We start from the raw sequence: 27,226 nt of genomic DNA, 5'->3' as shown, positions 1-27,226 counted from the left end.
ATTTTTCTCTCAAATCATAGAGAATGAGATTTTTGTCAAGTTATTCAGAGAAAGGATCAGGTGAATGTGGAGTTCCTCATAAGACTAAATATTTATATTTTTGTGCCATTTATGATATTGTGCTAGTTGGCAGCAGATTAAAAACTAAACTTAAAAAGTCCACAGCCACAGGCCTGTATTAGCAGGTAGGCTCCAGAGTGATCGTAACTATGCTCCTGTTGATCTAAATCCAAACATAACGGAGATTTATGATTCTATTCCCATCTTACATTTCAGTCACAGCCTCAGTCTAAGAAAAGGGAAGGAAAGGACTAATTTGTAGACATTACCTAGAAGGAAATATTTTAAAAGCTTGACAGAATTTAATTTATGCATTCTCTGAATAATACCACAGTCCAAAATGCATCTATGAAAATAATTATCAAGCACTTAATCTAGAAAGAATATTAATTTATATTATATGTAACCTAAAGAATACTAATTTAATGTAAATGCCTGTGAATAGTTTTGAGAAAGCAGTTTGTTAAGAAGAAAGAAAAATTTAAACAGAGAAGAGAAAGATAATAATGCTGATGTCTCATTCATCAGGCGGAGTTAAAATACAATCATATAATGGACTATTGTGAATCTCAGAGAACAGCTAAATATATTCTCTGTATAAAAGCAGCTTATTGTCTTTCAAGCTATGTGAAGACAAAGACACCTCTACTAACTTTAGTGGTTTTAAATTTGGTCTTAAAGGAGTATTTAACAAAATTGTCTACCCAATTACATTATTTTTAGTTATGTAACAAAATGGAATAGCCTACTCCAAAAACTATGTATTAATATTTCTTAATTTTTCATCAAATATTTGTTGAGAGCCTACTATATGTGTCTAACGGTAGTCTTGACATTAGGTCCCAGAGTGCTTAAAATATACTGTGAAAATAAACTATTTCACTATTCTAATTATAAGTTTGAGCATTGTAGCTTGGAAAGATATATTTATTCAGATCAGTTTTAGATCAGAAGACTTTAAAATAAACATTTCTCAACTTACCAGAAAATCTATTCAGATAATGATCTTGAAAACAAAAGTCATATTTTGGAACATCTAATCTCATAGCACCATCACCCACCAGAGAGAAAACTTCCAACTATTTTAAGTTTTCTGCCATGATTAGAATCAAGGACAGTTTGAGGGATATATACATAAAACAAAACAGAAGAAGGCTCTTGGCTCCATTAAAAAAAGAACTAATTTATCTGCAGTAATCTGTAATTTGGGAGGGCAAAGGCTGAGTTTGCTCAGAGAATACAAAGCCGATTAAGCAGAGAAAGATCCCTGAGTGCCTGGTTGTGGTCACACGTCACCAGAGTGCAATGCAGTAAATAGAAGATAGCAAACATGTGGCCCTTACTCTTAAGTTTTCTCTCTGTTAAGACAGATGGCATTGCAGAAGTTTAGAAAAAGGCAAAAAAAAATTGGAAAGAAAAATTTTATTCAACCCTAAATTGTGGGCAATATTGGAGAAGGTGAAAAAGGAAAGGTAAGGATGACCAGGTAAGAGAAAAAGCATGAGAAATACTTCAGGACAATGATGATGAACAAGAGAAGTACTTCAGGACGATGACGATGAACAAGAGAAGTACTTCAGGACAATGACGATGAACAAGAGAAGTACTTCAGGGCGATGACGATGAACATGAGAAGTACTTCAGGGCGATGACGATGAACATGAGAAGTACTTCAGGGCGATGACGATGAACATGAGAAGTACTTCAGGGCGATGACGATGAACATGAGAAGTACTTCAGGGCGATGACGATGAACAAGAGTAGTACTTCAGGGCGATGACGATGAACAAGAGAAGTACTTCAGGGCGATGACGATGAACATGAGAAGTACTTCAGGGCGATGACGATGAACATGAGAAGTACTTCAGGGCGATGACGATGAACATGAGAAGTACTTCAGGGCGATGACGATGAACATGAGAAGTACTTCAGGGCGATGACGATGAACAAGAGAAGTACTTCAGGGCGATGACGATGAACATGAGAAGTACTTCAGGGCGATGACGATGAACAAGAGTAGTACTTCAGGGCGATGACGATGAACAAGAGAAGTACTTCAGGGCGATGACGATGAACATGAGAAGTACTTCAGGGCGATGACGATGAACATGAGAAGTACTTCAGGGCGATGACGATGAACATGAGAAGTACTTCAGGGCGATGACGATGAACATGAGAAGTACTTCAGGGCGATGACGATGAACATGAGAAGTATTTCAGGACAATGATAAACAAGGCAAGTTCACTGGCCTGGGGAGGGGCGGGGCATCAGTCTCACCTGATGAAGGTTTAAGGAGTGGAGGCCATTGTGACCAATTCAAATTTCATGAATAGAGAAGCAGACACCCTGACAAGTAAAGGAAGATTTATAAGATGTCTGAATGCATATGTGGGGGAGTGGATATACCTGCAAACTGAATCTGAAGGGTCATACTTCACAGACTGCCATGTAAATAATAAGACACCTAGTGGTGTTTTGAAGTACAGTTTTCAAGATCCTACTTCCACTCAATATTTTTTCACAAATATTTGTTGAGCCACCTAAATCTTTATTAAATACCTATATGGACATGCTTATAAACAAATCCACTATTTTTCCTACAGGCAACTAGTCCAATACCAGCATCTTGACATGTCCACAAATCTTCTAAGACATTTATTGGTAGCTAAGATCCATAGTTTGTACTTCTTATCTTGAGACAGGGTTCAGATGTGTCCCTTAGGGCTGCATGGTACCGCAACTCTTATTAGAAACTTGTAGTTCCTGTCTGAGGACCTGCCCACTGCCCTACTGCCGAAATATGAGGCTTACGTTCACAACTGAAATCTAGACTTTACAATATTTTTCATCACTCTGCCCCTCGCCTGTGTCCATAAAACTTCAACATGCAGCCTCATCCCAGGGCTACACATGAATAAGTCCAGATTGGATTGGAATTTTTGAAGTTACTGGAACAGCCACCTGGTCTCACGCCTGACCGTCACTCAGCTGGACTGAGACGGATTTACTGTCAATTCACAAACTTCAACCCACCTTCCACCTTCGACCACTGAACAATCACCCATTTCTACCCCAAGCACTATTAATAAGGTTTAAGCTCAGAGATATTTGAGATCTCTCCACTTCAAAACAACCAAAGAAGCCCGTTCTCCTCATGTAAATTTACCCACACTTTTCCAAATGTCCTTCAGTTGCCATATCTCAATAGTTCCACAAAAATTTAAATCCACTCATCAGATGGTTGTCATATGCAGGAAGAGATAAATAGTTGGACTGGTAGCTAGAGACCAAGAGAGCTGGAGAAAAGAGACACAGACGCAGACTATAATAGGCTTAGGTAGTTATTACATTGCTTTTCTTCCATCATGTTAACTATGCTTCAACAAGTAGGATTTAAGGCTAAATGCAACTATTTTATTGATGACAAGAGGATTCTACAATTGATTGGAGCAATACTATGTTGAATAAAATATTTTTTGTAGCTTCATTAAAAAAAAAAACTAGCATATCAAGTGTTTCAAATAGATGTTTGAATAGATATGATGTATTTTAAGTTAATTTATTCCTCAGGCTTAAGATGTGGATATTTTCAATTATGATAAAGCATTACAAAATATTAAGTTCTTATTTTGCTAATCTTCCAGTCCAATTCAGACACCCTGGGATCGGGCTGCCTGTTGAAGTTTTATTGACACAGTGACAAATCAAGAAATGTGATCTAAATGTTTTCCCAGGTTAGAATGAAAATAAAGGATGCAATTCAAAGAAAACTTGGCAAATCTTAATGTTTTAAACAGAGCCATAATTCTTCTCAAAATCCAAAAGAATGATAGAAATGGAAATTTTAGAGTGGCATATTGAACATTCCATATAAGTGAGTGTAATAAGTCACCAAAGATCTCACTCACCTATAAGACATCTAAGCAGCTAAACTTAATATTAAAATAATAAGTTATGTGATATTGAAAAGGGCACAGGACCATTTAGGCTACTTAGTCCCTCCAGTACAGAGTGAACACAGCTGTGAAAGAGTTTCAACTGTTTCCAGTTTTTGAGAACCTATTAGACCACTTACTATGACAGCCTGGTGTCTTGATTGCTTTTTTTTTAAATTTTTTTTCTTTATTGATTTTTAGAGAGAAAGGAAGAGAGAGATAGAAACATTGATAAGAGAGAACATCGATCGGCTGCCCCTTGCATGCCCCCAACTAGGGATCGGGCCCACAACCTGAGCATGTGCCCTGACTGGGAATCAAACCAGCAACCTCTTGGTGCATGGGTTGACACTCAACCACTGAGCCACAGGCCAGGCTTGTTTGCTTTTTGATACCAAACAAGATAGACTGACTGAGTCATTCACAGGTAACCATTCCTTCAACAAATATTTATTGAAGGATTATCATGTCAGACACAGGGAGAGAAGATGTTCTGACATCACTTAATTGAAATTCAAGCATGTTATAATGAGGATTAAATGAATTAATATTTGTATAGTGCTTAAACAGTTTGAGGCACACAGTAAGTGTTATAGAAATGTTTGTTAAATAAATTATGTTGAAGAGTCTGTTGTAATATGATTTTTGTACAAGACTTTGGTTGTTCCCTTTCTGATCTCTTAAAGGTTTCTACAGGCATAAGAGACAGCTCTAGAGTCCTGAATACCAGCCAGGAAGCTGAGCACAGAAAACAACCAAGTCAACATGTGACCCTATAAAAATCACCTGATGGTGAATTTCTCTGAAAAGATAAAAATGTTGTGGACTGGCATGATTGGTTTTTGATTGCCTTTAAAGATTTATTTAGCAAGTACTACTAAAACACTGAATATCAGGTTGTGTTCTAACTGCTTTACACATAATAACTCATTTAATTCTCACAATAACCCTATGATACTGCGAGGCAGAAACTTTCCTCTCTCCTTCAAGATTCTTTTAGCTTGCCTAACAACTAAATCTGCATGAGACAGACTAACAAGAGAAAATAACCAAATTCAAGTACATATATATGTCAGAGACCCCACATTCATGAGAGGTTTGGGGACAGAAAGTTAAAATGGGTGATATATGACAGTCTGATCTAAGAATGAGGTAAGGTATCTTGAAGCTATGGAAGAGAGGAAGGTAATTCACAGGACAATAAGAAGAGCTGATGTTCAGTAATAAGAAGTTTGCCCTGTCCTACAGATAGTCATTTAAACTTATTTTTAGTCATTTATTTTATTTTTTAGATTTCACATATAAGTGAAATCATATGGTATTTGTCTTTCTCTGTCTGACTTATTTCACTTAGGACCTCTAGGTCCATCCATGTTGTCACAAATGACAAAATGTATTCTTTATGGCAGAGTAATATTCCATTGTGTATATGTACCACATCTTTTTAATCCATTTGTCTGTTGATGGATACTTAGGCTTGCTTCCATATTTCGGCTATTGTAATAATGCTGCAATGAACATAGGCGTGCATATATCTTTTCAAATTAGGGTTTTGTATTTCTTCAGGTACTCACCCAGAGTGCATGCATTGATTCATATGGTAGTTCTAATTTTAAGTTTTTCAGGAACCTCCAGGCTGTTTTCCATAGTGGCGGTACCAGTTTATATTCCTACCAACAGTGCACAAGGGTTCCCTTTTCTCCACAAAAAAAGACAGAAACAAACTAATAGATACAAAGAACAAATTGAAGGTTGCCAGATGGGGTGGGGGTGGGTGAAAAGGTGAAGAGATTAAGAAGTACAAATTGCCAGTTCTAAACCCAGTCATGGGATGTAAAGCACAGCACAGCAATGGAGTCAATAGTACTGCAATAACTCGGTATGGTGTCAGATGGGTACTAGACTCAGGTTGATCACTTTGTAAGTTATACCAATGTCTAATCGCTATGTTGTACACCTAAAACTAGTATAATAGTGTATGCCAACTGTAATTAGAAAATTTTTAAAATTAAGTTATTTCTGGTGATAACTCTTATTACGAACAAAGCCCCTAATTTAAATTCTTTAAGAAAGAAGTAGGTCTATTGCCTGCAAGGTCTTGATTACCTTCAGTCCAAAACAATCCATATGCCAAACTGGCACGTCTTGGAGAGATCTGTTCTGAACCCCTTCAGTACTATCATTACCCCACTTTCGAGGTGAGGAAACAGAGGCACAGAGAGACTGAGCAAATAGGCAGTAAGGTCAGATAGGCAGTAAGAGGCAGAGCCTAGATTCATAGCAAGGCAGTCTAGCTCCAGGACCCAAGTGCTTAAACACTAAGCTAAAATGTGGGCATATATGGGGCCGGCATCCATAAGGGTCCGCGTAGGCTCTGTCCTCCTGAGTCAAAACTGTTCTTGCATTTGTTTACCCATCACATACCCCACAATGGGAAAGAAAATAAGCACAGATTACACCTTACAAAAAGAGATAGTAAAAGGACACTTTGAAATACCCCTAATCATACTAAAAAACATGAAATGGAGAATTGAAGAGACAAATGAGAGTTGGGGGCTAAAATGAGTTTTAGATTTCTCATGATCATAACTAATTACTTTTGGTATTCAAATGTATCTTGCAAGAAGAGTTGAAAACCATCAGATATTGGCAGAGAAAGGCTATCTATCTATGTCCTCCTTGACTGGATAGAGGAAATTCTAACCTCTTTGCCCTTATCCTAGCCCCTGCCTTCAATTAATCCACCACCAATAAATCATGTAAGCAAACTACATACCACAAAGGGTAGTAAGTACCAACAACATGAAACATGCCTTTTCCAATTGCTAGATAACTGCAGCAATCATGGTGAAATACTTTTGAAAGCTGCCTTCAGATTAGAAATCCTGCCTAAGAAAATACAGCAAAGAATACAGACTTTTCTCAAATAGCCAAAGATGAAGATAAATGTTGAAGTGTGATAAATGTATCCCTTTTTCCTGGAGACCAAAGAGACATTTCGGCAACTTATCAAGAAGAATTCAAGCTGGAAACTGCCAATAATTTCTCTGCCTCAGAGAGAAAGATCAAGGAAGACCCATCCCAGTACCTTCCAAGGACATGGGAAAGTTGTTTCTCAGTTCTTCCCACGGTGTAGGGGGAATTAGTGAAATTTGAAGAGTTTCACAGAGTGCAAAGGCTTTCTAAATGTTAGCAACCACAGATTCTGCCAACCTCTGCTTCCCCTTTCGGAGACCACATTTGGGGCCACGGAAGCCGCGGTGTCAGCTCCTTGTTAGACAATGATTTAGTAAACACAGATACCTCAATATGCATTCTGCCCCAAATGTTCAAAGCAGACGCAGAGGCTTCCCGGGCCTGACGCCTGAGCCTCCCACAACCGCTCAGCCAAACCACTCTATCAATCATGATTATTTAGTGCCCCCCTCTGGCCTCACTGCTGCAGTTGCATTGAGCTCTGAGAAACTGAAGAGTTCCTAAGCAGACGTGCAGAGAGCGATCAGAAAACTGCCTGAAAGAGAAACCTCGTTTTGTCTGCGCTTGTAACAGTTTCAATTCTCCACGGCAAAGGAAAATGTGGTGAGGCTGACTGCATGCTTTTAAAGTCATAATGTACTTAAAGTGATATAATTTTGCTTTATGTATTTTTAGATATCCCCCAAGGAGACAGAGACTATCAGTTCTTTATAGTTAAGATAACTAGGCTACCTGGGCTCTGCTCAGGAGAATGAGGTGATTTACTTAGGAGAAATCATCTGTAAAACTCAGATAGCCTTGGAACACTGTGCAGTGGAAATCTGTATCAAAAACCTGGGTTAAGCCCAGCCGGTGTGGCTCAGTAGTTGAGCATCAATTTATGCACCAAGAGGTCACCAGTTTGATTCCCTGTCAGGACACATGCCCAGGTTTCCGGCCAAATCCCCAGAGGGGGGCATGCAGGAGGCCTAAGTAGATGTTCTCTCTCATCCATGTTTCTGTCTCTCTCTCTCACTTCCCCTCTCTCTAAAATCAATAAAGGGAAAAAAAAAGAGTGGGTTAAATAATATTACTATTAAGCTGATACAACTCCTATCATTTCAAGTTACTACCCTTCACCCAAGTCCCCTGGGGGTCATAACTAAAGAGACACATTGTGTCAGGTCACAGAAAGCTTCCAGTATCTGAAAAGGAGTCTCTTCTCTATATCCAAGGCCTCCTGCACTGAAGCCACTCCCTTTGGGGTAATCACATTCCTTCTGTTCGGTCTAATCTGATCTCTTATGTCATTAAGGAGCTGGGCAAGGAGGCAGGCAGGCACTCATGTCCACAGTTACCACCACAGCGCTGAGCCAGTGCCAGAGATAAGAATAAGAGATAAGACCCACTGGGGTTTCCAGAGCAGTGCTGGGGGTCAGATCCTGGCAGGGAAAGATGCCAAGGGGAAGTTAATCTGTATAAGCAGGAGGGTGAAGAGCCAAGGAGGCTCTGAGTAGTGGATAAGAAGGTGACTACGGAGCAAGTCTCTGTACAGGGCTTTGCGTGGTAGAGCCAGGTCCTGGTGTAGTGGGCGTGAGGAAGATAGACACATGACACGAGGGAAGATTACGGGGTATCCCTAATTCTTCTTTTCTTGTTCTTCATTCAGAGTTCTGAAATTGAGGGACTTCCTGGAATGGAACACACAACTAGTCCTTTTTTTTAAGTGGTAAGAAATAAAATTGAAAAAGTCTCTGAGAAAAAAAAGATCAATTAAAATTCAGCCTTGAGATAGGAACAAATCAAGGGCATGGCCATTAAACAATTTCTGAAAACCTCTGAAGCAATTCAGTTTATACTCAGTAAATATTCTCATTTGGAGAAAATGGCCAAGGAAGAGATTAATAAAATTAATCACAGTGAGGTATTGCATTAGTACTAGATCCTACAGAAACAAATGATTTAGTCCTTCCACAAAAGACCAGATGGGTAGGAGACTACATGTGCACCATGCACTAAATATTATGACTATCAGAGTTTATAAGCCAAAGACAGTTCTGCTAAAAAACAGCTTTATTTTCCCTCAATGTTATCTGTAAGGCAATACATGCATACCTCATTTTATTAGGCTTTGCAGATAGAGCATTTTTACAAATTGAAGGCATGACACTCTACCAGCAAAATGATTATATTTCACTGAAGGCTTAGATTATGGTTAGCATTTTTTTTTTTAGCAATACAGTATTTTTTAATTAAGGTATGTACATTTTTTAGACCTAATGCTATTGCACATTTAATAAACTACAGCATAGTGTAAACATAACTTTTCTATGCACCGAGAAACCAAAAAAAAAAAAAAAAAAAAAATCCATGTGACTCTCTTTATCACAATATTCAATTCACTATAATGGTCTAGAACCGAATCTGCAATATGTCCAGGATATGCCTGTACCTGGTGAAATTATCTAAGTAAATAATAGCTTGATAAATAGTCATTTCCAGTGGTGAACAGAGGTGACATTTCCTCATTACAAAAACTCAGGTTAAATAATATTAACCAAAATATTTTCTTTGGCAAATGAGATTAACGGAATCAGAAATGTACTGACACAAAGCACACAACCACATTCTCTATCATAGCACTTATCATATTGTGTTAGAGTTGTTTGTTAATATATTTACTTATTTTTCTAGATGGCACAATATTTTTTTTTTACTCCCCAATGCCTTTCACAGGATTTCACCTATAATAGGCCCTCAACTAATGTTTTCTTGGATTCAATAGACTGTCTCTTTTAAAGCCATTTTTCCACTGATTTAATAAGGAAATAATAGACAAGTTCTGATCTTTCATACTGGTCAATCTTCTAAAATGAATTAGGGTGCAATCTGGAAAATATTGTGATATTTTAGATCAAATATTTTAGTGCCATCTCAGAAGAAGGCAGGATTTCTGGGCCAAGTGGACAATTATAAGTGTCTTATCAAATTATCCTATTTTATTGTTTTAATATGTTTTTATTGATTTTTTTAGAGGGAGAAACATCAGTGTGAGAAACATCAATTGGCTGCCTCCTGCACACCCCCTACTGGGGATCGAGCCCACAACTCAGGCTTGTGCCCTGACCAGAAATCAAACTGGGACCTCTTATTCTACAGGACACACTCAACCCACTGAGCCACATCAGCCAAGCTCAATGATCCTATTTTAGAGCCCCCAAAGAGAACAAAATAAATTATTTTATATTTTTATATATTTTTTAAAATACGTTTTTACTAATTTTTTTCAAGAGGAAGAGAAAGGGAGACAGAGAAACGTCGATCAGATGCCTCCTACATGCCTCCTCCTGGGTATCGAGCCTGCGACCCAGGCATGTGTGCTGACCAGGAATCGAACCGGTAACCTCTTGGTGCATGGGACAACCCTCAACAAACTGAGCCACATCAACCGGGCTATTTTACATTTTAAAATAAAAAGTAAAAATATAAAGCTATTTAAACTGAGCATACCCACGTGAAGAGGAAACATATCATGAGCCTCGGTGTTAGGGTTTTTAATAAGGATTTCAAAACAGTTTTCCAATACTTCTGAGTCTACTCTTGGGGGGGGGGGGACTGTACATGTGGAAACTGACACAGAAATGCCATTTATTTGGGCCAAGATTCAAACACTTGGCCCATTTAATCAGGTAATTGGTTAGTGTTTATCTGGTTTCCACCTGCACAGTCTAGCACAGCAGGGCAGACAAGCCCCTGATAGGCCGGTTGCAGAGAAGGCCTTAGTTCTACCTGACTCAAAGACCCTTTTCTGACATTCTGTCAATACTGAAGCAGATGATAATGAGTCAAATGCCTTCAGATAACTCATCTCCTGCCCTCCTTTTTACCCAGCAAGTAACATAACTCACCTGCCTTGTGTGCAAAGAGAAAACTCACAGCCTTGAATCACAAGTAGGTCTGGGAGCAGACCCAGTGATGTCTCTTGGAACAGCCTATCACATCCAATAGACACATCTTTTCCAAATGGCCAGCAGCACCCCATGCACAGACCAGGAACTCCAGTAGCATATGCTTCCTAAGGCATATGCCTATGAAAGAGCAGATATTCTTAGGAATGATAACAACTATAAAAGCATGTTTGATTTGATTCTATTTCTTGGCATCCTGCTTTATGATGATGCTTGCACCAAATCAACCATTGCCTTTCGTAGGGGAAAAAAACGTCTATAAGATTGATGACTTCTTTATCTCGCTGCCCTCCCTATGCTGAAATTAATAAGAAAAGAAACTTAAAGTCATTAAAATTCTTCACGCAAGCAGAGTCTCTCGCTGCTCTCCCCTTCACACACTTGATCGCCTACAAACGACTGTGGGCTTATAGGTTTGCAATCTAACTTCCTCAGGACTGGCTGTGGCGTGGACACTTCCCTCTCTCTTTAGACATTTTACGCAGTTCTGAGGATGCAACAAATCTCATTTGGGAGCGGCACACCATCACCCACATATTAACTTGTCACCCTGAGTAATAAAGTTCACAAACTCCATTTCGTTTTTTTCTTCACCATGTTGCCTGATAATATAAAAAGGTGTCACATCTCTTTGATTTGTAGCTTGTGTGTTTGTGAAATAGCCTCTCTGCAAACAACCTGATGAGGTCAAGGAAGCCTCAAGAGGTTTTTGTTTTTTTTTTAAGCCCAGGTCTATTTCCCAGTAAATATTCACGTGCATAAAAAATAATAATGTTCAATATGGTGCAATATTAGTATTTACACAAATAGGAAAAAGTCAGAACATGATTGTTCTGAATGAGGTTGGAATTTCTAGATTCACTATCTGTGTTAAAAGCAGTGACCCCCACTTTGCATAAGCAATATGGCATTTCCAGACTTTGAATCACTAAAACATCAAAAAACGCTGCATTAGTCATATAGAATTGAAATAATGGGTATCAGCTCTTCCACAGGTTTCCTAAATGTAGGCATCTTTGTGATATGCAAAATATATTCATACCTGAGCCTGTTTTCTAATGAACATATCTGTAGTTCGGTTTGACAGACACTTCCCTAAAAATCATTCTTTTGCCACCATTATTTGGGGAGAAAAGAATAGCAATCTATCACAGATGCCCCTTGGATTTCCAGTAACCACTTTTCCAGATAAATAATGGAGACTTTTTATGGGTATGAGTGTTGAGATCACCAGCTATTCTCCCCATTTTGAATCTCTGGGGAATGGTTTTCAACATTCAGGGGTATCATAGCATCTTTCCAGGATATGATAAAATACTAATAATGTCTCTCCCATAAAATAATCACAAACAAAATATTGTGCCTGTAATTCAAGGGGCTCACAGACTTCGGGTTAAGAATGTCTGCTCCAGGCTTTGTTTAAGTCACCATTATGTCGGCGCCTGGGCTAGGACAAGCCAAAGGGGTGCAGGGCCGGAGTGGAAGATATTTGCCCGCCGTTTCCATCAGCACCAGTGAGCACTGAAGGTGGTTTGACCGGGGTGAAGGCGAAAGAAAGTGAGAAAACTAGGAAACAAAATCAATGAAACCTGAAAATTGCAAGCAGTTTTTTTATGTATATAGCTATGTGAAAAGAAAAGAAAAAAAAAAAAAGAGCTGTTACTCTTTAGTAATGTCTGACATTTAAAAAAGAAAAAGAGGGCCCTGGGGCTGTGTGGTTGCAGTGCCACCCAGTGCCACCGGCAGCTGGGCTGTGGACCACAGGAACAGCCGAGGATCAACAGCATGTGAGCGAATCCTCTCACAGGAAAAATAACCAGAATAACATAGAAATACAGAGGAAATAAAGACAAAGCAGGGTACAATACAGCTTTTAAAAAACTATTCTTAACGATCTCTGAGAAATGAGTTTACATCAGTAAGAAAGAACAAGGTGCTATTGAAAACACCAATGGGAGACAAGAAGCTCTTTAAAATTAAAAATAGGGTAGCAAAATAAAAAAATAAATAAAAACAATAAAAGGAAAAAGGAAAGATTCTGTTTTGTGTTTCAAATATGCCTTTTTGTGTGTGTTTGACATCTAACAAGTTAAATACCAGAAAAATATTAGAAAATATACACACAGATGTTTCTCAGCCATCATAAATGGAAGACTCCACAAGTCAAAAATATATTTAATACATTTAACCTACCAAGTATTATTGCTTAGCTTAGCCTACCATAAAATGCTCGGAACACTTAGATTAGCCTACAGTGGGGCAAAACCATCTAACACAAAGCCTATTTTATAATAAAGTGTTGAATATCTCATAAATTAGTATTCATGTTGCTTTCACACCACTCTAAAGTAAAATTAAAAAATCCTAAATTGAACCACTGTAAATCAGGGACTATCTGTATTGGTCTCTGACTGGCACAGGGCTCCTATAACCTTTGTAATTTCCTGGGTGATAAAAGTATCTGTCGTTCTAATGTGGAGACTCTAGGTGGGCTCTTGAATGGCTTCTGGATGAGGGCTGGTCACTGGAAAAACCAAGCCATGATTAGAAGCTTGGAATTTTCAACCCCACCCATCATCCCCTAGAAAGGGAGAGGGACTGGATCATGCCTACGTGGAGAAGTCTCCTTAAACATCCCCAAAGCATGAGCTTTGGAACACTTCCGGGTCAGTGAGCACACCCATGCACTGAGAGGGTGACGCACGCCAACTCCAAGCGGACAGAAGCTCCTGAGCTCAGGAATCCCCCAGAGCTTGCACTAGGTATCTCTTTATATCCTTTAATAACTGGCGAACATAAATAACTTGCTTCCTAAGTTCTAAGCTGCTCTAGCAAATTAATCAAACCCCAAAAGGAGGCCGTGAGAACCTCTGATTTATAGATTATGAGTCAGAAACACAGAGACAACCTGGACTTGTGTGGCATCTGAAGTGGGTGGGACCTGAGCTCTCCATCTGTGGGATCTGATGTAGCTCCAGGTAGACAGTGACAGAATTGAATTAAATTCCAGCTGGTATCCCAAACAGTTGCTTGGTAAGGGAAAAATACCACACATTTTGTGATAAAAAGTATCTTGAGTATAGTAATAGCGTAGTGAAGGAGAAACACAGGAGATAGACCAGGTCTTTTTTTTCCCCCCTAAGCAATACCTGACTCTACCTGTCTGTCAACTGCACATTTTGTACATTGTTAAAAGAGATTCTCAGGTCATTATGTTGTATATCCATAATTTGTATCTCTAGTTCTCAGGCCCACGTGCCAAATGAAATCCTTAAGAAAATGTTCTGTAGCTAATTCTACATGCTTGCCTCACTCCCTGGATTGTAAACTTCTGGAAAGAAGAAGTCAAACTTCCTTAATTTATACCTAGCATTTCACACACAGTACATTTTTGGGCATAACTGGGTGCTATAAAAAATCCTTTTTGAAAATATTCTTAAGTATTCTAAACAACTCTAAATCTTTTAGGAGAGAAAAACAGGAGGGATATAGCAAATGAATGTTAAACATGTGATGGAAGATATTTTAAAAGAACAAGGAAAATGATCACTACTTTTGAGTTAAATAATGTCAGTAAATTAAATGAGGGGAGGGAAAGCATTTTATTTCAAGGTGAAAACAATGCAAACATTTAGAAATCCTAGACTAATTTAATCAGTAAAGGATCTATGATACTTGCTAAATAGAGCATTAAGATACATGCCCTGGGGCTTCCTGATACCATACAGCTAGTATTTTCACTGACTTACCATGAGTTAAACATTATTCTAGATGTGCATGAGACCAAGAGATGTAGAGGTGGACAAAATAGAGCATCTCTCTTCAAAGAGCACTAAGTGTAGCAAAACTAGATTAAAATAAAATATGGTAACCTCGTTCCTTGGGGCACATGCAGACACATTGCAGCCTGGAGGAAACTAGGGTTTGGAATAAGACTTTGAAGAAGTCAATTTAAGCAGTCTCTTGAACAAATCAGGATGACAAAAAAGGAAAGAGAAATTCTGAGCTAAAGTGATCAACCATCCGTATTGCCTGGGGGTAAGGGGTTGCCAGGTTGGGGGAGACATTTGGGGCTAAAACCAGGTAAGTTCCAGGAATACATCAGACATCCTAGTCCAAGCAGAAGGAACACCTATTTGAAAGGTAAAAGAAAAAATATATATTATGAGACCTAAAGTATTCTAGAGGTCTGAAGTGTGCATAAAGAAGACAAACAATAGCCCAGCCGGTGTGGCTCAGTGGTTGTCAATCCATGCACCAAGAGGTCACAGGTTCAATTCCTGATTAGGGCACATGCCCAGGTTATGGGCCCAATCCCCAGTGGGGGGCATGCAAGAGGTGGCCAATTGATGTTCTCTCCCATCAATGTTTCTATATCTCTCTCCTTCTTCCTTCCTTTCTCTCTCAAATCAATAAAGAAAAAAAAAATTTTTTTAAAGAAGACAATAAATTAAAAAGTAAGGAGCTCATTATTCTAAGAGGCATTATATACCATACAAAAGAGTTTGGAGTATAATTTTAAATCAATGGAGAATCGCTGGTGGGTTTGCTCAAAGGGGTAAAATATTCTGATTTGTCTTTGGAAAGATACTTCTGACTGCCCTGTGGAAGATAAATTAGAAAGTTAAGACAAGAAGAAAGTAAACTAGTTAGGGAACTGTTATATTAATTCTTGGAAGAAAAAAAATAGACAAAGAGAAATATGGTAGCTTTAACAAGAATATTCAGGGGAAGTTAAATTCAAAAGCTATTTAGACACTCGAAATAATAAGATTTAAACACTGATATACAGGTTGGGCAAAGTAGGTTGACAGTTGTGAGTATGCAAAACACAGTTTATTCTTGTATTATTATTTATTAATTATTGAATTATTTTCCATACAAACTACTATAAACCTATTTTGCCCCACCCTGTATGAAGGATCAGTAATGACTCCCATCTCTCTGGTTTAATAGCTCAACAGATGGAAGTTTAATTCATCAAAAATGAAAATATTTTTTAAAAGAACGGGCTTTGAGGTGGAGACACTTGGGAAGGGGAAGATCATGAATTCTGTTTGATACATTGAGTGTAGGATCTTCATAGATGATCCTAATCAAAGCAGCAGCAGGTGAATATTTTCAATATAGTACTTTTGCTCATGACTGAGCTTTAAAATAGAGACAAACAGAAACTCAAAGCTAGAGTGGTGTCAAAGAACAAAGGCAGAGAAGAATGTCAAGAAGGAAGTGATAAGTCAGTTTCAAAAGCTGCAGAGAAATCAAAATAATAAGTCTAAAATGTGTCCAAAGATCTTGGTGATTTGGAGTAAATTAGAGACCTTTGCCAGAGTAGGCATGGTGTGGAGATGGTGATTAAACCTTACGAGAGTGAGTAAAAGTGTCATAAAGCAGGGAAAAAAATTATAAGTTAATTTTTCAAAAAGCTTGGCTGAAACAATACATTTGCATCCAGCCTCAAGAAAGTGACATTCTGTTAGAAATTAAGAGTCCCCTGGATTCTGCAAACAAACAGCATTTTTAGGCATCTGCCTAAGACACTCTCTATAACACCTTTGGCTGTACAACTCAGCAATCAATAAAATGTGTTTAATGAGAGGACCCCACCCAACAAAACAACAACAACAACAACAAAAACTATCAGTTTTTGCATTGTATAAATATATATTATAACACAAGGTTATGGTTACTTGAAGGTTCAACTTTGCTAAGAAAAACTAGCATTGCTTACGCTGTATCCAAGGCAGGGAGAACTGTTTCCTGCTACTGAAAAGAGTCCATGAACAGCTCTAGAGACAAAAATGGATTTTCCAAGTGATTTATTCTGCTTAATTTTATCAAAATTGAACAGTACAACAAACTCTTTGAGTTTCAGTCAAAAAAACACACTAGAATCTGTACAAATTAAAGCAATTGTTCTTTATTTCTAGAGACGGCAGTACCTGGTGTCAAACAGGATTTGTTTTCTTCAACCTGAGTCAGAATTATACTTTTGGTAAACCATCTCCAAGTCTGCCCTTATTGTCAGATTGTAGATGTCTGAATAGCCTAGGATATGCTGCAGTAACAAACAGCTCCAATTTTTAAAGGACTTAACCAGGAAAGTTTCATTTCTTACTCATGTTACATATCCATAATAAGTCAACAGGGGTTCTGCTCACCTAGTCATTTAGAAACCCAAATTCACTGAACACCCACCATTTCAAACATCACAAAGCAAAAGTGGGATCTAGTGAGCCCTGCAACCAACCATAGTAGGAAATATCACCTTTGCTCATAAATATTTAGCTAGAACAACTCACATGGTTCAAACCTAGATATAAAAGGACCAAGGGATTATGGAATTCAGTTCTATCATGAGCCAAAAGGTGAATAGATGGACATAATGGGAGAATTTTGTTAATGATTACCACACAAATTATACTGATTAGACCTGCATCTTTCCACATGTGTGTGTGTATGTATCTATACATATACACATACACACACACACACACATACATATACATTTATATACACACATACATATATACATATATACACACATACACATATATACACACATACATATATACATACACATACATATACACATATACATACATATATGTGTGTGTGTGTGTGTGTGTGTGTGTGTGTGTGGAGAGAGAGAGAGAGAGAGAGCAATAAGAATTGTATAATACATTTTCAAGTTTGATAGGACTCCTGGATATAGACCACCTTTGAGAAATTGTTTCCATATCACCACATTAATATCTTTATTTATTTACTCAGATGTCCTAATCAAACCAGAAACCCTCAACAAATCCAAGGCAGATTTTAAAATATTCCTCTAAATAGGGCTATTTGAACACACACACACACACACACACACACACACCCCAATCATACCCAAAGAGACATTATGTCTTTTAAAATTATGTAACAAAAAAATAAAATTATTTTCTATAAGAAAAATTGGATACTTGATGTTCAGGAGATGCAATTTCACATTTCACTGGCAAATGAGTACCCGTCTTTGATAAAGGGATAATCAAGGTTTAATTTTCACTTGGGCAGAGGGAAAGGAAAAGGGAATGTTTTCATAGACTGCTATTGCCACAGGCCTTCTCCCTGAACAGTTTCCCTCAGCCATATTTGCAATTGATTGGCGCCTTTCCAGACATCTTTAGATTATTTAGTGAAGCAGAAGAAATGCAGTATTTTGACCTTGACCTTATAGTAAGAATTACTTTACACTTTTTTCTCTCCAAAGCCTGTTTTGTCCCAAAGCCAGGCAAGCTTTGTTTTGCTGCAATCAGATATTTCTTCGATAAATTTGGAATCCTTAGCAGCCTACAAATTCATCATAAAATGAAATTATTAACGGCACATTTGGAAATTTCATTTGTATGCTCAAACCAATATTTTTTTGCATATAACAATTTTTCTATGTAACTCCTTCTACTCTCTCTTGTTCACTCATATTTGCTCTCTCATCCCATTCACAATTATTTTTTAAACAATTAAGCCCCATCGATTGTTCCATAATAACAATGTGGGTTTTTTTCTCCTTCCTAATTTATTCAGGACCAATGAATATGAAGCAACCCTTTTTCTAAAGCAAAACCTGCCTTTTAGAACAAGGCTTCCTTTCTGTGTTTTTTCCTTTCTAAATCAGGACACTGCTCTGAGCATCTCAAGGGAACAAGTTTCTAGAGTTAGTTTGTCCTCTTGTTTTGAGCTTGTAAACTGAAACAGCTGTTCCCTGAGCTACCCATCTGGTTCTAGATGCTTGTGGTACTTGGATTCTTGTGGATTCAGGCATAGCCTAAATTTGTATAACTCCTTCCAGCTAACACTGAATAAATGATTTAACCAGGTAGCTCTTCTTAAGGGTGGTCTTCAAATTAAAGCAAAATTGCCCTGAGCCAACATTAAAATGGTAAATAGGTGTGTTCACCATGTGCATCATTTGCTTGGCTGATGCTAGTAAAGCCTACGCTTCAGGGCCTCTCACCCGCCCGAGGTCCAGAGAAAGTCCCTAGCATTGGAGTTCTAACAGCATTTGCTCTCCCTCTTAAAGAGGGTGCCAAGACTGTATAAACTTAAGGTCCCACAAAATCTGGATCTACCCTATAAATAGTATTAAAATAAATGCAACTCCTCTTGATAAATGTAACACATATAAAAAGGAATAGTCAAAGAGAGAGATAGAGGCTCTTCTTGATTTTGAAAGAATATTATCTAAAATGATCAAAATTATGGATATGCCAAAAACTGAAAATAAGATCATCAAATGAACGTGTTAAAAGAATACAATATTTTAAGAACTAGTACAATGTTTTTAAAAAACAGGCATGGAAACTGGTATAAATAATTATTATAGATACAGAAAAACTGAATTTCTTTATATTCCTTTAATGTGAATAGATGGCAAATTTCCTCTTCTTTTTTTTTTTTTTTTCACCCTTTGATGTTGACTTTAAGGATTGCAGAAGCTTCTGAGACAATCCATTGAAGGTCAAGGCCGAGTCAGACTCAGCAGTAGCAAAATTTGAGGAGCAGTTTAGTGAAACCACTGAGACAGAATTGACACAAGGAATTCAATGTTTGTACAGGGGTAATCTCTAAAACAGCAGTTCACAGTCTTGAGGTGGTCAGAGTCCCTCTTTGAGACTCTATGCGCATTATGAATGTTCCATTCAGTAGAAATGCGTCATCATATTTTTGCATATGAATTCAGGGGGTTCTTGGACCTTAGTTCATGGAAACTTAGCTAATACACCTTTAATTTATCATCTAGAGATTATTATATATTATCCCTTGGCTCCAAGGGAAGTGGTATCTAGCAGCCATATCAAAATTTTGGTTATTCAGTGTATATGAGAGACACACCTTCTTCCCTCTAAATAACCTTTATACAACTTACTGCAAACAATCTGACATGTAGCTCTGACCCAGACATTCAGTTTAATTTCTTTATTTATTTACTTATATAAGAGCAGTAATCTCTATTTTTAATCTTAAGAAATTAGTTCTTAACAGAATGAACCTACAAGAAAGAGAAGAGGGCAGGGGAGACAGAGCCTGATGGGAGTCACACTGCTCAGGGGTGGAAGGAACACAAGCTGCAGAGACCAGACTGCCTCATCAGACCCCTCTGCTGTTCGTATTGGAATCTCTGTGTTGAATGAAATTTTTTAAGTTTTTATGAATCCTGGTGGTGAAAAAAGATAAATAGCTCAATTAACTAAACAATTTAATTCTTTTGTCAGGACTTCTTCTCCCCTCTTACTGGGCCTCAATCATCTTCCTGGTCTCATCAGTGAGCACTGAGGGGCCCCACCCTGGAATTAGCCCATGCTCTGCCAACAAGCACCTGAGAAGGTTTCTTCCCATGACGGGCACAGCAAGTCTACTCCCCAGGTGTCTGCTTGGTTTCTATCCTGATGGAGCCCAAGTGCTTATACTGCTAGCTGTAGGCTGACCTTATTCTCTCATCCTGCCCTCCTGTTCTCATGATTTAAAAAAAAAAAAAATTCTTTATTGATTTGAGAGAGAGAAGACGGGAGAGAGAGATAGAACCATCGATAAGAGAGAACATCAATTGGCAGCCTCCTGCATGCCCCCAACTGCATGCCCACAACCTGGGCTTGTGCCCTGACCAGGAATCGAACCGATGACCTCTTGTTGCATGGGTCGACACTCAACTACTGAGCCACACCAGCCGGGCCTTCTTGTTCTCATGATTTTTTAAAATTATTTCTTTCCTTGAATTATTGTATAATAATTATGTTCTCTTGGCTCCTGCCAAGTAAGCTGCTTTCTTGCTTTAGATCTCAAATTTATGTTGTCTCTTAATTCCTACATGCCTACTTGATCTTGGCCCACCTTCTTATCTGACTTCCAATGGTACCAGCGTGTGCACAGACACACTCAGTCCTGTTCACACACACCCAGGGGCACACTTCAACTCACCCTCACAATCAACCACACCAGGCCCCGCCTTCATACAATCACTCACATGTAGCCCTACCATTTACAATCCTAGCCCACTCACGCTTGCTCACACAATATTCACGACTGTCCCATCAGCCAGTCACACACATCTGTCCCTCCCCCTCATAAACTCACAGTCGCTCACACAGCCACATCCATGCTCAGTGCTGCTCACACTCTTCATGTTCACACACCCGGCCAACAACCAGTCACATAAAATTCCAGGACCATCCCTGCTCCTCACAGTTGGTCCCGCTGCCACCTGGGCCCACTCTGTCCTACTCCCTCTCAGTCACTGCCGTCACACTCGCTCACCTCTTCGATGGAGTCAGTGTCCTCTGCATCTGCTCCTGTGGTTCTGTCACAGCACCCACACAGACGTGCCCATCTCACATACAATGTTCTTAGTCTGTCCGGCTCCTATAACGAAATACCATAAACTGAGAGGCCTAGTGGCAATGACCATTTACATCTCACAGTTCTGGAGGCTGGATGTCTGAGATCAAGATACTGACAGATTTGGTGTCTGTCGAGAGCCCTCTTTCTGGTTCATAAAGGTGTCTTTTGCTGTGTCCTCCTATGATGGGCGATATGAGGGAACTCTCTGGAGTCTCTTTAATAAGGGCACCAATCCAATCATGAGGGATCAACACCTCCTACAAGCTCCACCTCCTGATACCATCATATTGAGCACTGAAGGTTAAACTTCAACATATGAATTTTGTTTTCCATGTGATGCAGACATCTCATATAGGATCTTGGAAAGTGATCATCTGCCCCTTTTATTCATAATGCTCAGAACTCAATGTGTTTTCATTCATAAAGTTTAAAAGTACGTAAGAAACTCCTACGCACCAGGCATTCCACTGTGTGCCAAAGTACAGTGGTGAATGTGAAGCACAAAATCCTCTCTTCACAAAGATTTCACTCTACAGTGGCAGGGGAAAAGAGAAAGAGAAAGAAACAAAGAAAAGTAAGTAATTTCAGATCATGATAAATGCTCAGAAGGGGGCTGGAAGAGCTCTTGGAGAAAGTGACACAGAGAATGAAATTGAGAAGTAATAGAAAATGTCCTGGAAAGATCCCAGGCAAATGTGGTAGCCCTGAGAAGAGACTGAGCTTGGCATGTTAAAGTGAAGGGGCACCAGAAAGCCACAGAGCGAGTCTCCACTGGAATGATAGAAACGGGGGGGGGGGGGCTTTTGATTGTCACATGATATCTTGGGGGAGGGGGTGCTTGTTGCTACTATTTCATGAATAGAAACCAAGGATGCTAAATATCTAGCATTATTCAAAAGAGTCCTGCTCCAGAAAGAATTGTCCTACCCAAAATATCACCACCACCTTTATCAATCCTGATAGAGAATCATGGGTGAAAAGGAAATTGATAAAGGGAAGATCAGAGAGCCAGATGGAGGGCTCATTAGATAAGGCTTCAGGGCACAATTAAAAGTGGAAAAGTGCTACAGAAGTCATCAAGTACCCTGTAAGCTGGAAAGCATTTCCAAAAGTCCAAGAGATGGAAAGCCTAACGTCTTCCCACAACAGAGTTCTGACTCTGACTCTGTAATTTTCACCTCAATTCCTACCACCACAAAGGAAGCCCCAGAAATGTTCCCTCTCTGAATCTCCACCTTCAGTCTCCATTACACCCTGACTTGGGACCATTTCCATACTCATCAGAGGAAGGTCCACAATTCATAGGTCCCTATCGCCAATGAAAATGAAATATGTTTCTCCCATTTCACTGTTGTTCCCACTTTATCCTTGTTCTTAGTTCTTCTTAGTAAATGGCTACTAGGACTCATCCCCCATGTTCTGTTTCAGACGATCACTTTTACTTGGCCAGAGGGCCTGCAGTTGATAACTGCCAGGAACACTCATCTTCCTAAGACTGGACGCTGCTTGGTTCTTGCCCGTGCTTTCAGCACTTGAATCCTGCCCATGAACCTGGGCTCGCAGCAGATGTTCTATCACTCCCGACCAGACTTTCCTAATACCCACCGTATGGCTACCTGGCAGCATCTCCATGCATCGTCGTGTTACCAGACATGTCTGTGTTCCTATGGTGCCCATCTGCTGAGAACCTGCAAGCAAGCAGGCTGCTGTAGCAAGAGCAGTGACTTGGGAGTCACTGGGTGCAAATCCTGACACCATCGTTTACTAACTGTGGAATTCTCCTTTATCTCTACTGAGAGCCTCTGTTTCCTAAAGTAGTGATGATGGTGATGCTCATAAAGGTAATTAACAGGTATAATAAGTAAATGAACATGACAGGAGCATCCAAATGCCGCCCTTTATCATCTTTATTTATAATCATTGCTGGACTTTTCCAATAAAGACCAAAAGTTTACACCTATCACCCGGCACATTGGATTCTGTGCCCTCGCTGCACTGTTTTTTCGCAGACCTCTGCACCAAGCTGTAGAGTGTGCTAATTGACAGGTGCAGGACCCCTGTCATGAAGAACTGAGCTAGAGGCATGAGACTGAATCGGTCTAGCTACTGAGTTAATCAAGTCACAAAAGACTATTGAGCAGGAAGGTGTGGGTGTACACAGGAAGAGGTACATGTGCAGAGGTATTCTTGGAATGCTAGAAGGGTAGGGCAATGGCTGAGGCTAAAACTGAAGGGAGCAGTAAAACAGGAGAAAATAGCAGGGAGTGGGAAGGCAGAACAAAGGAGCTCTTATCCTCAATTGTCTGACAGTTCTGGTCTGGCCTCCAGGGGCAGGACCTTTGTTTGCATCCTCATTTTGCTTTGGCTGTAGTGGCCCCTCCTGGTGCGATTGCAGGAATTTTATAACCTGCCACCCTCCTCCTCTCTCTCCTGTGGTTGTAACTGATGGGGAGGAAGGGAAAGACACAGTCCAGTTAGGGCCCTTCACACAACACAGCTGCTTTTCCTCATAGAGATTTACTTTTCACACGTAATATATGTTGCTTTCAATTACTGTGGGCTGTTGTTGGGGGATGGGGGAGGAAAGAATTGGAGACAGGATTGCTTGGGAGTGTGCTAGTGTGTTTGCCGAAACAGGTGGCCTGGAGAACTGCTGACTGGAAGCGAGGCCACAGCTGCTTTCAGCTGGCTTGTCTGATGCAGAAACCTGGCTGGACCTGGACCAAGCGTAACCCAGGTGCACCGAGCGAACAGCTGTCTCTACTTTAATTAGGGGAAGGAAGTTTTCACCGATTCGAAAAATAATATTAGAAGACCCAGAGTGCAAGGGATGGTTTGATTCCACTCCATTTCACTATGTTCTATAAACAGTCAATAAAAACACACTGAGGGAAGCAGCATGATCCCTTAGAGGGGTTTCGCCTGTAGCTGACCAATGCTTCTGAGACTTCAATATGCACAGAAATCCCTTGGGTATCTTATTAAATTTTAGATGCAGATTCAGTGGGTCTGGGGTGTGCCTGAGGTTCTGCCTTTCTAACAAGCTCCAGGTGATGCCAGGTTTGCTGGTCCACAAATGGCATTCTGAGTAGCAAGACTGCCAACTGTGCAGCACTGCAGAGTGTAAGGCTGGTCAAAGCAGGCTGTCAAATGTTAGAGATTGTCTGTCAGTAGGAAACGGAAGTAAACTACATACTGATGAGGTTTTAAAGGAAATTGAATAACTGAAAAAGTCATTCATATTAATCATTTAAAATTTCTCTTTTGACCTCTTAGGCATCTGATCAGACACTGGGCTTAAAAGTGCCCATTACAATTATAACAGAAATGGTTTAGTGTATGAATATTTCAATGCCTGAGAAATGTACAGCTTTTTATTATTACTTTGACCATACAATCAAGCAACCAAGGTATTCTTTAAATTATTGAATTCAGCAGTTTAACAACATGCAAAGTTTTAGAAAGGCTTTTTCCTCCACTTCGGCAAAATGTTTCATTCTGAGGCATTATATATGTCAGTAGAAATTAAGGCAAGTATCAATGGGAATGCCTGACAGAGAGAAAACTGAGTGCTGAAAAAGAATGCAAAGATGACTCATTGAATGTGCCATAAATCATGGGGAAAGATCATTGGAAATATTAAATTGGCATGCTTTCGATCTTCTCCCTGTTTCTCAATAACTATTTCACCATCATCGCTCTGAAAAAGAGAGGATGATGAAAGGGAGTTCCCAGGGGTTGGGAGGAGGAAACTTGGTAGAGTAGCACTTGGGCAGGGAGACAGCAAATCTGTGCCCTGCCCTCCCTTTCAGCCAGTGCAGGACGCATGGTAAAAAGATAGAGGATTGAGGCAGAAGCCAGCGGTTTTGACCCATTTCTATCTGAGATAGTGAAGTGATGATTTAACCAGCCATGGTCAGGTCAGCATGAGGGTCACCATTCCAGGAAAAGAGCTAATGCCTCGTTGTGGTCAGAGATAGAAGGCTTGCACCTATCTGGAGGCTTCCTCCTGCCTAGGAAGTTGAGGTTTCCACGTGCACGGTGCAGGGATACAAAAGGTAGCTGATAACAATGGCTGGCAAGAGAGGGTTCTGCTGCAGAGGTCAAACAGCCCAGGGACTAGACGCAGCAGGAAAGACCAGAGTTGGGAGTCAAGTCAGTTGCAGGCACATTTCATGAAGGCTCTTAGGACTGTCAAAGGCATAGGGTTTCTGGGTCTTCAGAAAATCCTTGGGAACATAACTGAACCAAAAGAGACCTCAAATTGACCTGAGGTCAATTTGCAACAGGTGAGGAAAACTGCAGTACCAGGACCTGCCGCTGGGATGCTCCTGTGGCCCCCAGCATTCTTCGTTGACACCAACAGGCCAAGTCATCTCCAGGTACATTCACCCCAATGCCATTCTGCAAAGGAAACGTGAGGGAGAGGTAAAAATCTGAAAGAAGGGAACTTGATCTAAAAGACTAAGCTACTTGAAGAGCCTGTATAAATTACTGGATTAAAATGATGACATTTGGGTGTTTTATTTCCACTACCCTCACTACCTACAGAGAAGGGAGTTCTTAAAGAAAATCAAAGCTACAGAGTGTGAAGCTATTATTCCCTGCACGGCTCAGTGTGGTGTGAGTTCAATGCACAGCCCTGCTTCACCCACAGCGAATTACTGCATTCCGTTGGCGTACTATCTCTCTCGAAGGTGGAAACATTAGATTTGCGTCTCCATCTGTCATCACTTCTCCGCCAGCTCTGCTCATCTGTGGGCTAAGCTCCAACCAGGGCCTCCGCTGCTAACTGCTAGGAACCCCCGTGCCTCGCCTGACACTTGGGGTGGGCCCCGCAGTCTGTGCCCCTCCAGTCTGAGGCCACTCCAGCATCTGCCCTGGCTTTGAAAATTTGTGTAACTTCACTAAATCAACAAATAGCAAATGCTGGCGAGGATGTGGACTGTTGGTGGGAATGCAGATTGGTGCAGCCACTGTGGAAAGCAGTATGCAGTTACCAAAAAAAAACAAACTGAAAATGGACTGCCTTATGACCTAGCAATTTCGCTTCTGGAAATTTATCCGAAGAAACCCAAAACAGTAATTCCAAAGAATATATGCATCCCTATGTTCATAGCAGTGTTATTTACAATAGCCAGGATTTGGAAGCATTCCAAGTGCCCATCAGTAGTAGATGAGCAAATAAAACAGCTGTGGTACTTTTACACAATGGAACACTACTCTGCTGTAAAAAGGATGGAACTCTTACCATTTGTGGCAGCATGGTGGACCTGGAGAACATGATGCTAAGTGAAATAAACCAGTTAGAGAAAGACAAGTAGCCTATGATTTCACTCATATGTCGAATTTAATGAACAAACTGAACTAACAAGCAAAATAGAGACAGACTCAGAGATAGAGAGTAGGCTGTCAGCCCTGGTGTGTGGGGGGTATTGTGGGAGATGGAAAGAATGAGCAAAAAAGAAAAAAAATAGAGCCCATCAGGTACGGCTCAGTGGTTGAGCGTCAACCCATGCACCAAGAGATGGCTGTTTTGATTCCCGGTCAGGCACACGCCCGGTGAAGGGCATGCAGGAGGCAGCCAATCGATGTTCTCCCTCATCGATGTTTTTATTTCTCTCTCCCTCTCCCTAAAACTAAATAAAGTTAAAAAAAATATATATATATATATATGACCTAGCAATTTCACTTCTGGAAATTTATCTCTTTTTTTTAAAGAGAAAGAACTCATGGACATGGACAACAGTGTGGCGATTGCAGTTGGGTAGAAGTGGGTAGATTGCAGTGGGGAGGGAAGTGGGTAGAGGTGAAAGATGGAAAACAATAAAATAAAGGAAAAGAAAATTTGTGTGGCAATTTTCTGCGTATATTCAGGGAACAGAATCAAAAGGGCAGAAGCCACTGCAAGGACTGACAAGACCTGG

At 39.8% G+C, this 27,226-nt stretch overlaps 1 pseudogene; it reads right to left on the bottom strand.

The window, feature by feature from the left end:
* Positions 1-23,057, bottom strand: part of LOC118616985 — a 48,865-nt pseudogene extending 25,808 nt beyond the window's left edge.
* Positions 23,058-27,226: the final 4,169 nt, after the last annotated feature.

This window comes from Molossus molossus, unplaced genomic scaffold, assembly GCF_014108415.1.
Source record: "Molossus molossus isolate mMolMol1 unplaced genomic scaffold, mMolMol1.p scaffold_m16_p_5, whole genome shotgun sequence".
Taxonomy (NCBI): Eukaryota; Metazoa; Chordata; class Mammalia; order Chiroptera; family Molossidae; genus Molossus; species Molossus molossus.
Note: the sequence above shows the minus strand (reverse complement) of the source record. Positions and strands in the feature narration are given on the sequence as shown.